Consider the following 7,338-nt stretch of genomic DNA (forward strand, 5'->3'; position numbering starts at 1 on the left):
CAACTTATGCGATTTCTTGCATCCTACTAAATTTGGAAAGTTTTGCTTTTGTGTTCAGTGGTTACAGAAGAGGCGTGCGTATGCTACAAGATTTTGTTCTGGTTTTCAGCTCTTCAGTTTTGGAGCTCACTTCAGAGGTCATGAGGATTTCTAAGTCCTCTAAAGTCTGGGAAAGTTGAAAGAGAGCATGCCTGGGGTGTTGGCTCTGGCCTGTCCGTTCTGCTCAGGACCCTAAACGTGGACCTCGTGATTCCTCAGCAAATGCTCTGACACAAAGCTACACCTACCAGGTTTCCTTCCAGGCTCCTCTGACATGTTTCTGAATGCAGATGGCAGTGTCTGCAAAGCCTGTGCAGAGCGCGATGCTGTCAGGGACTTGGGCTCAGGGATACTCAGTGTGTCAGCTCCTTGTGGCTTTAGGCAGGCAGAGCGAGCTGAGACACAGCACTGGCATGCCCCTGGATGCAAAGGTGCCTGGTAGCTCTGCCCAGGGAAATCTGGCCTCACATCATACACTTCACACTGTGAGAGAGGGCACAGTCAACCTGTTTATACCAGAGAACAGAGACATGCTATAAATGTAAACCCTAGCTTCCTTACTTGTTAATTAGATACTACAGTGTTTTCATTAAAGAAATAACTTTTCTCTTTATTATAGCGCTCTCATACATTTGCTTTAGACGTGAGCTCAGAAGATGCCATCAGAGCTGGCCTGTGAAGTTGAAACTCTATTTTTTGAAACCTCCTCTGTTCTCTAAAACGGAGCAGCTGAGTTTTCTGGCTATCTCTTAACTGTGCATGGAGCTAACCCAGAGCTGGGGAGTGGTGGCAAGAGTGTGCTGCAGGACCTGGGAGTCCCCGTTTAGAGCACTGCATGGGCTGGCAGTGAAAGAAGCTGATGCAAGGTGAGCAACTACTTATCCAAAGAAGAGAGAAGCTTCTTTGTGGAAAGCAGCAGGAAGAAAGTCGCTTTGATATGTGTTATTCTCAAGTTTTACCTACTGTGTTTTCTCCCGTAAAGCTGCAAAAGCAACTGGTTATGTGCTGTGAAGCTGCCATGTTTCAGGGTAATTCAGCGGGAATGGCAGAATCTTTCATGAACTGAAACCTGCCCTTCCTTGTAACGCACTATAGGTTAGGATAGCACTTATTGCAGTTTTGTGTTGAGTTGCAGCTGGAAACAGGAAAGTGTCAAAGCTGTTATGCCTGAGATCCACTGGGAAGACTGACGGGCCCCAGAACTGGAAGAGCCTGGGGAAATAGTCTGCCCAAGAACAGATTCTATATGAAATGGTAAATTTTAGGTTTCACTTGAGTGCCATTTTGAAATGCTTTGAGATGTTTCCATTACTAAGGTGAAGATTTCTAAAGATAAGCTTCATGAAATTACAAACTTCCAACCTCTGAGATACACAACCCGAGCATTTTTTAATTGCTGGATTAAACGAATTGCTTCCAAAGTTGACGTTAGCTATGTCTGACTTCTTTAAAGTTGAATGAACATAGCCACGTTACTTTCATTCTAGGAGTTTTATCTGATTTATCTGGGATCAGAAGTTCTAAAGATATCACATCTAAGGCTTATCTTTAAGACTTAAAAACTTCATTTATTCAACTTCATTTCACCTGCGCCAGACATCTTTGGCCAACTTCAAAATGACGTTCCCCTCTGAGGTTGTACCTCAAAGACCAGACAGTATGGTTTCCGTGCAAATCTCTTCAAGTCAAAACTTTTGAGGCCAATAAAAATCCTTAGTTATAATTTATGACCAAAGGGACAGCTAGCTATTTTAAGATCACCCTTAAGAAAATGGACACCCTTTAGAACACATGAGTGTGTATTACAGTTAGAAGTAATTTGGTCATTTAGAATATTTTTTGCTCTAGTTCCAAACCATTAAGGAGCGAGATGCAGTGGGAAATAAAAGGACAAGTCTCAGAGTGAAATAGGAAGTGAGTGTTGTGTACAGAAAAAAGATGCGCCAGGCACACAACACTGCCTCACATGATCAGTAATGCTCGCTGGGAGGAATGACAGCAAGGAGGGGTTTTGTGACAGTTCTTTTTAAAAAGCTAAATGTGTTTACAGATATTTTTAATTAAAATGAAAATAGGATTTGAAGCAAGGAACTATATTCAGGCTTCTCATGTAAAAGGAAAATCTGAAAGCATTTTCTATATTTAAAGGGAAGACTGCTGAGAAGTTGGGAAGTTCAAAGGTACCACTATACCACTGTGAAAAGCTTCACACATTCGAGTATGTGTAAAAGTAAATTTAAGCCTGCTCACATTAAATTATTCAGGTGGAGTATACACGGAATTATTTTACCTGCTTGACAGCAATTTGGCTTAATTTTTTTTAATGCAGCAAGGTGGTATCTTCAAAAGCAGTGAGAACTGGACTGTCTTCCCCTTGACTTCAGAGAACATGTTTGCCATTTCATTCAGTAGATGCAAACTAAGGCCCATGATGCACAATTGCTTTTGTTTTCCTTTCTGACATATGCTCCCGATGAATGTTTATTTACAGCATAAGGCCTGTACTTCAGGTACTTGAGTTTGGATTGGTTTTATTTTGGAGGGGAAAGGAGGGCAGGGGGTGTTTTCTGGGAGCTAGGCTCCAAAATGTCTTTGAAATGCTTTGATAATTTAACCTCAAACTAGCCTGGGCAGGAGACCTGCAGTTCTCTTCAGTCGCACCTCTGCTGATAGCAGCATCAGCAGATCAGGAGAAGAGGATCAGATGGGATGGAGACAAACACACCGTGTTCTGTCTTCTCTAATACCTGAGAGAGCTTCAGACAAGGTCTCATTTTGTTACCTGATACTGTCTTGTATCAGTACTGTAACACAGATACAGTCAGATGAAGGCAGTGCCACTAAACTGGTCTAAATGAAGCAAGATTTCATGATTCCTTCAACCCCGGTGAATGGAAATCGTGTGGATAAATTCTCTCCCATTGTACTGTAAGACCCCAGCAAGGGGCTGCAGATAGGTTCCTCTTGGCTGGGTGTGTACATGAGTGATGGGTAAGAGCTGCCTTTGAACCTGGCAGCAGGTTACACCGATCCAGCTGACGTCCTGTGCTATGCTGCTGCTGTGACGAATATGACTAGTCATTGTAATGTTCTGTCAACCGTGCAGAAATTTGACTGGTAATTTCCATGAAGAAACTGCAAAGGATTTGCTAACAGAAGCAAACTTTTCATTAGATTTCCAGAAGCTTTAAATAGCCACTGATATTTTCTTGGTGGAAAATAAGCAGCCTCCAAAACTTATTTTCTGCCATATTACTTTACAGGTACGCTGGCATAGTCTTGCATTTTAACATTTCTGAGATGTGGTGCTATGAAAAGCGGTCGTTAAGCTCTAAATGAGAGTTTAACGTAAATAATTCAGTGCCCAAAGGTGTAGATAGGAATTTTTATTTAGACTCAGTTCTTTAAATGTTTCTCCTCTGATGCCTGTTCTCCCACCTGTCAGAGTATGCAACCCACTGATCTTTCTGTTCCCAGGCAGGAGCACAAACAGGGAAGGCGAAATCAGAGACAATTCCTCCGCAAATCCTCATTTTAATTGTCACACCTGCAGGGGACAGATTATGTTTGCAGCCGCCCAGTTTGCTAGACAGTAAACTCGCAAGATCTCACCGATTCCTGCAGGTTTCTTTCTAGTTGGTATAAATGTGTCTGTCAAGGGGTGCTCAGGATGGCTTAAATGTCTCAGTCAATGTAAGTCAGGGTATGTAAATTAAGGGACATAAGCTCACTGCATAGTTTTAGCTCCCCATAGCTCCATCCTGTTTGTTTGCTTGTTTGTTTGTCTGGTTTGGTTTGAACAGCTCATACTGTCTGGATCCAGCAGGGAAATTAGTCCTGATCCCTGTTGGTCTCCATAAAGGAATAATTCACAGCCTCATGTGAATTCATGACCTTCATTTATCAAAACTTGCAAGCACTAAGCTAAAAGCAATAGAATATGAAGGAAAAGAAGGAGGAAGTAATGTGAAAGCTGTAAATGCAGCTTTCATTTACCCTCCCATATCTGACAGGTACTTTTACTGAAGAATGGTGGCAAAGCCTGCGTACGCCTCTTGGCTCACGCCAGTACTCCTCTTTCTCTAGTGGTTGTATGCACATACTAATTTCTCTGTCCTCTCTAGATTTCCAGTACATTAATTACATGTTATTGCTGCTACTACCACTGCTATTACTAAGCTATGCAAAGGGGAGACCTTCAGTCGTTTGTTGGATTCCTGTAGTCAGTAGGTATAACGAGTTGCGTACTACCCTCAGAAGTTAGGGCTATGGGTAAGGGGAATTATGCAGACCAAAGAAAATTTAAAAAAATAAAAAATTAAAATTCAGAGGATGGGTGGAAAAGAAAGAGGAAAAGAAAATAATTTGGTCTCAGGGAGGAAGTTCTAAATATCGTGTTATGCATTCAGTTCTGCAGTGGGATTAGCAAATACATCCACAAGGGGCAGAATTAAAATTCCCCATTCTCTCAGACAGACACACAGACTCGGTGAGCTGAAGTGTCCCAGAGCCATGCTTTGTGAAGTCCTGCACTATGACATGGGGACAATGTCTCACCACAGTTTCACAGCCTGAAAGCTATGTGTCACAGCGTGGGACCTTGGGTAGACTGCTGATCAGAATATAGGGAATATGCATTAAAAATTATGACCTAGTGACACTATATTGGCAACATTGTATCTCAGCTCAGTAAAGGTATGTCCTCACTGCAAACAGTTCATTACAGTAAGAGGAATCCATGGGTACCACCCATCTGTGCAATAATGCTAGCAACAATAGTAACGATAGTATCACCGTCACTACTGCTAATCTACCTGAAATCAAGAAAGGATGGAGAAATCAGGTTATGAATAGGCCTCTGTGGGTGCTGACAGGGAATGGGGGTCAGGGGCTGCTTGTGCTGCACTCAGCCTCTGCCTCCACTGCACACATCAGATATGCATCAGCAAATGTTGTAAGGAAAGTTGCTGCAACAGCACCTGAGGCATACAAAGACAGAAGCTGTGTTTATATCAAATGCCGGACACTTGAGTGCTTAAACAGTAAGCCATGTAAGTATTTCTGAAACACGGGAAACAAAATTGTTCTCACTTTCCGTACTCCCCTCTGACATTTGGTGTGGCAAAATCATGAGTAAGTTTTCACTTTGGACTCTACAACTCAGTGCTTAAAGCATGAAGATGAATTTTCAGTAGAATCAGCACCAAAAGAACGGAGAACAGATCGTTACTGTTCCCTTTTCCTTTCGCTGCTGAGTCATGTATATAGTTTTACAAACAATCATGTGCAAGGTATGCACGGTAGGTTCAGGCCAGTATGTATATGCTGAGCTGGGGAGAAAGGTGTCGTGCCACAAGAGTATGAAGAGCATGAAAACTGAAAAAGTGGAGAGAAAACTGTCCTACCCATTTTGAGAAGGTCTGTTTGGGAGCATAGGTATGGCACGGAACATAGCTAAATGTGTGGGAAGATGTCCAAACAGCACAGATCAGGTTGAACAGTCCTCAAAAGAAAGGAAAGCCACATTATCTTAAATTGTTTGATACTGAACTCCAGAAGAGACAGGGGCAAACCACGCACAGGGTTTCAGTGTGACCCTTAGGTCTTTTCTTGTCTCAAAGCAAGGAGCTTTTCGTATGGTCTGATGACTTGTTGCTGTTGCTGCCTAATGGAGGAGTATGAGGAAAGAGAGAGGATGCCCGCATACTCCTAGAATGACCTGGGTCTAATTTTCTTATGTGATATGAGATGCATTTTCCTACCTAATAAAGAGATTAAAAGCTGTACACAGCCATCTAAAAAGGGTATAAAACTGATTGGCCTCAGCTTTGAAAAGATACAGCAGCACTGGAGAAGGCTCAGTGAAAGGCAACAAGGGCAGTCAAAGGTATGGAATAGATTTAGCAGCTTTGGTTTGACCAAGTACAGCCATGCTTATGGTCTTCTAGTGGATTTCCCACCTTATGAAAGTTTTTGACGCTACAAGATTGGGGCGGTTTTACTTTGGAAAGAAACTAGAGCCTATCTTTTTTTCTTCCCTTCTCCCCAGAAAATGAGTTCGCTCATTCCAGACTAGCCATCTGCCCAGAACTGAGGAAACACAAATGTGACATGAAAGACTCTAGCTCATGACTTGAAGAATGTATTGGGCTCTTAGAGTCAGCATGCACAACCCTGCCCCAAGCTACTACCTAATCATGGAGTCCAAAACCAAAAAGGACCGCTATGGTTGTGTTGTGAGATCTCCGTACAAGTCCAGTCAGAGGAATTTTCTGACTTAAATTCTACTTAAAATAGAAAAATCATTTCAGGAAAAATACCTGCTCTCAATTTAACACGTACCAGTAACAAGGAAAACACCGTAGCACATAAACTGTTCCATGGATTAATTATCTTCATCAAGAAAATCTGACGACCAGTCTCACAAAGTCTTCCCAACCCAATCTCTTTTGAATTAAACCTTTCCTGGAAATGGACATTTTCTGGTGAAGACATGTGCAATGAAAGAGCTTCCACTCGTCTCTGGTCCAATCATTCCCTTGTTCCTATTGTAGTTGGTACTACCTCTGCAGCTAGATCTCTGCCTTTCATTAAGTATTTTCTCTCCATTTGCATTATGCTATCAACTCACAAAAACTCCTTGAAGGAGTGTGGCAAAGTGGCACAAATGCCTCTTTAGTCAACTCTTCTCTTTTGCACCTGCAACTTCTTGGTGCAGGGGTAAGAGGAACACGGATTTTACCCAGGCAAATTTCAGGTGGAGGATGCCTTTTAGCAGATCAAATGCCACCCAGAAGGATCTCCTGTTGTGTCCTTAAAACGTCTGGTCTGGCTTTTCAGGATTTGCCCATTGTTGGCAGTGCTACCTCATTAACAAATCTTTTGGCAACCACACACTTGTAGTACTCGTGGGGGAACATTCTCCTTGTGATCTGTTCTAATAATGTGACTATGTCAAGGGAGTCACCGAGGCTGATCCAGCACAACAGAAATGAAAGCTACGCTTAGTTTGCAAATATCTGCTCTGTCCTGCCTGCCACCTGGAGCAGGTGAAGAAGACCACAGAGCTGAAACCATCCATTGCTTTTCAGCATTCCACTTTTGAAATGCCGCATCTGGGAGAGAAAAAAATGCTGAAAATCTGGCAGAGCTTCTTGCTCCATGAAGTGGACATTTCACATACATTTAGTTCATGACTTTCTTGTGCATGCACAGAAGCAGCCAAAAGAAACCCTGCTTAATTACACTCCTTTCTGTGTGCTCGCTATGAGACCATCTGGGGATGATCTCATAACCTAG

The 7,338-nt window shown here is 42.5% G+C and overlaps 1 protein-coding gene across 5 annotated transcripts in view; it reads right to left on the reverse strand.

Annotated features, from left to right (window-relative positions):
• CASR (calcium-sensing receptor) overlaps nucleotides 1–7,338 on the reverse strand; it is a 41,136-nt gene that overhangs the window by 32,324 nt on the left and 1,474 nt on the right. The gene's annotated exons all lie outside the window — the stretch shown is intronic.

Source organism: Pygoscelis adeliae, unplaced genomic scaffold, assembly GCF_000699105.1.
Source record: "Pygoscelis adeliae isolate BGI_AS28 unplaced genomic scaffold, ASM69910v1 Scaffold120, whole genome shotgun sequence".
Lineage (NCBI taxonomy): Eukaryota > Metazoa > Chordata > Aves > Sphenisciformes > Spheniscidae > Pygoscelis > Pygoscelis adeliae.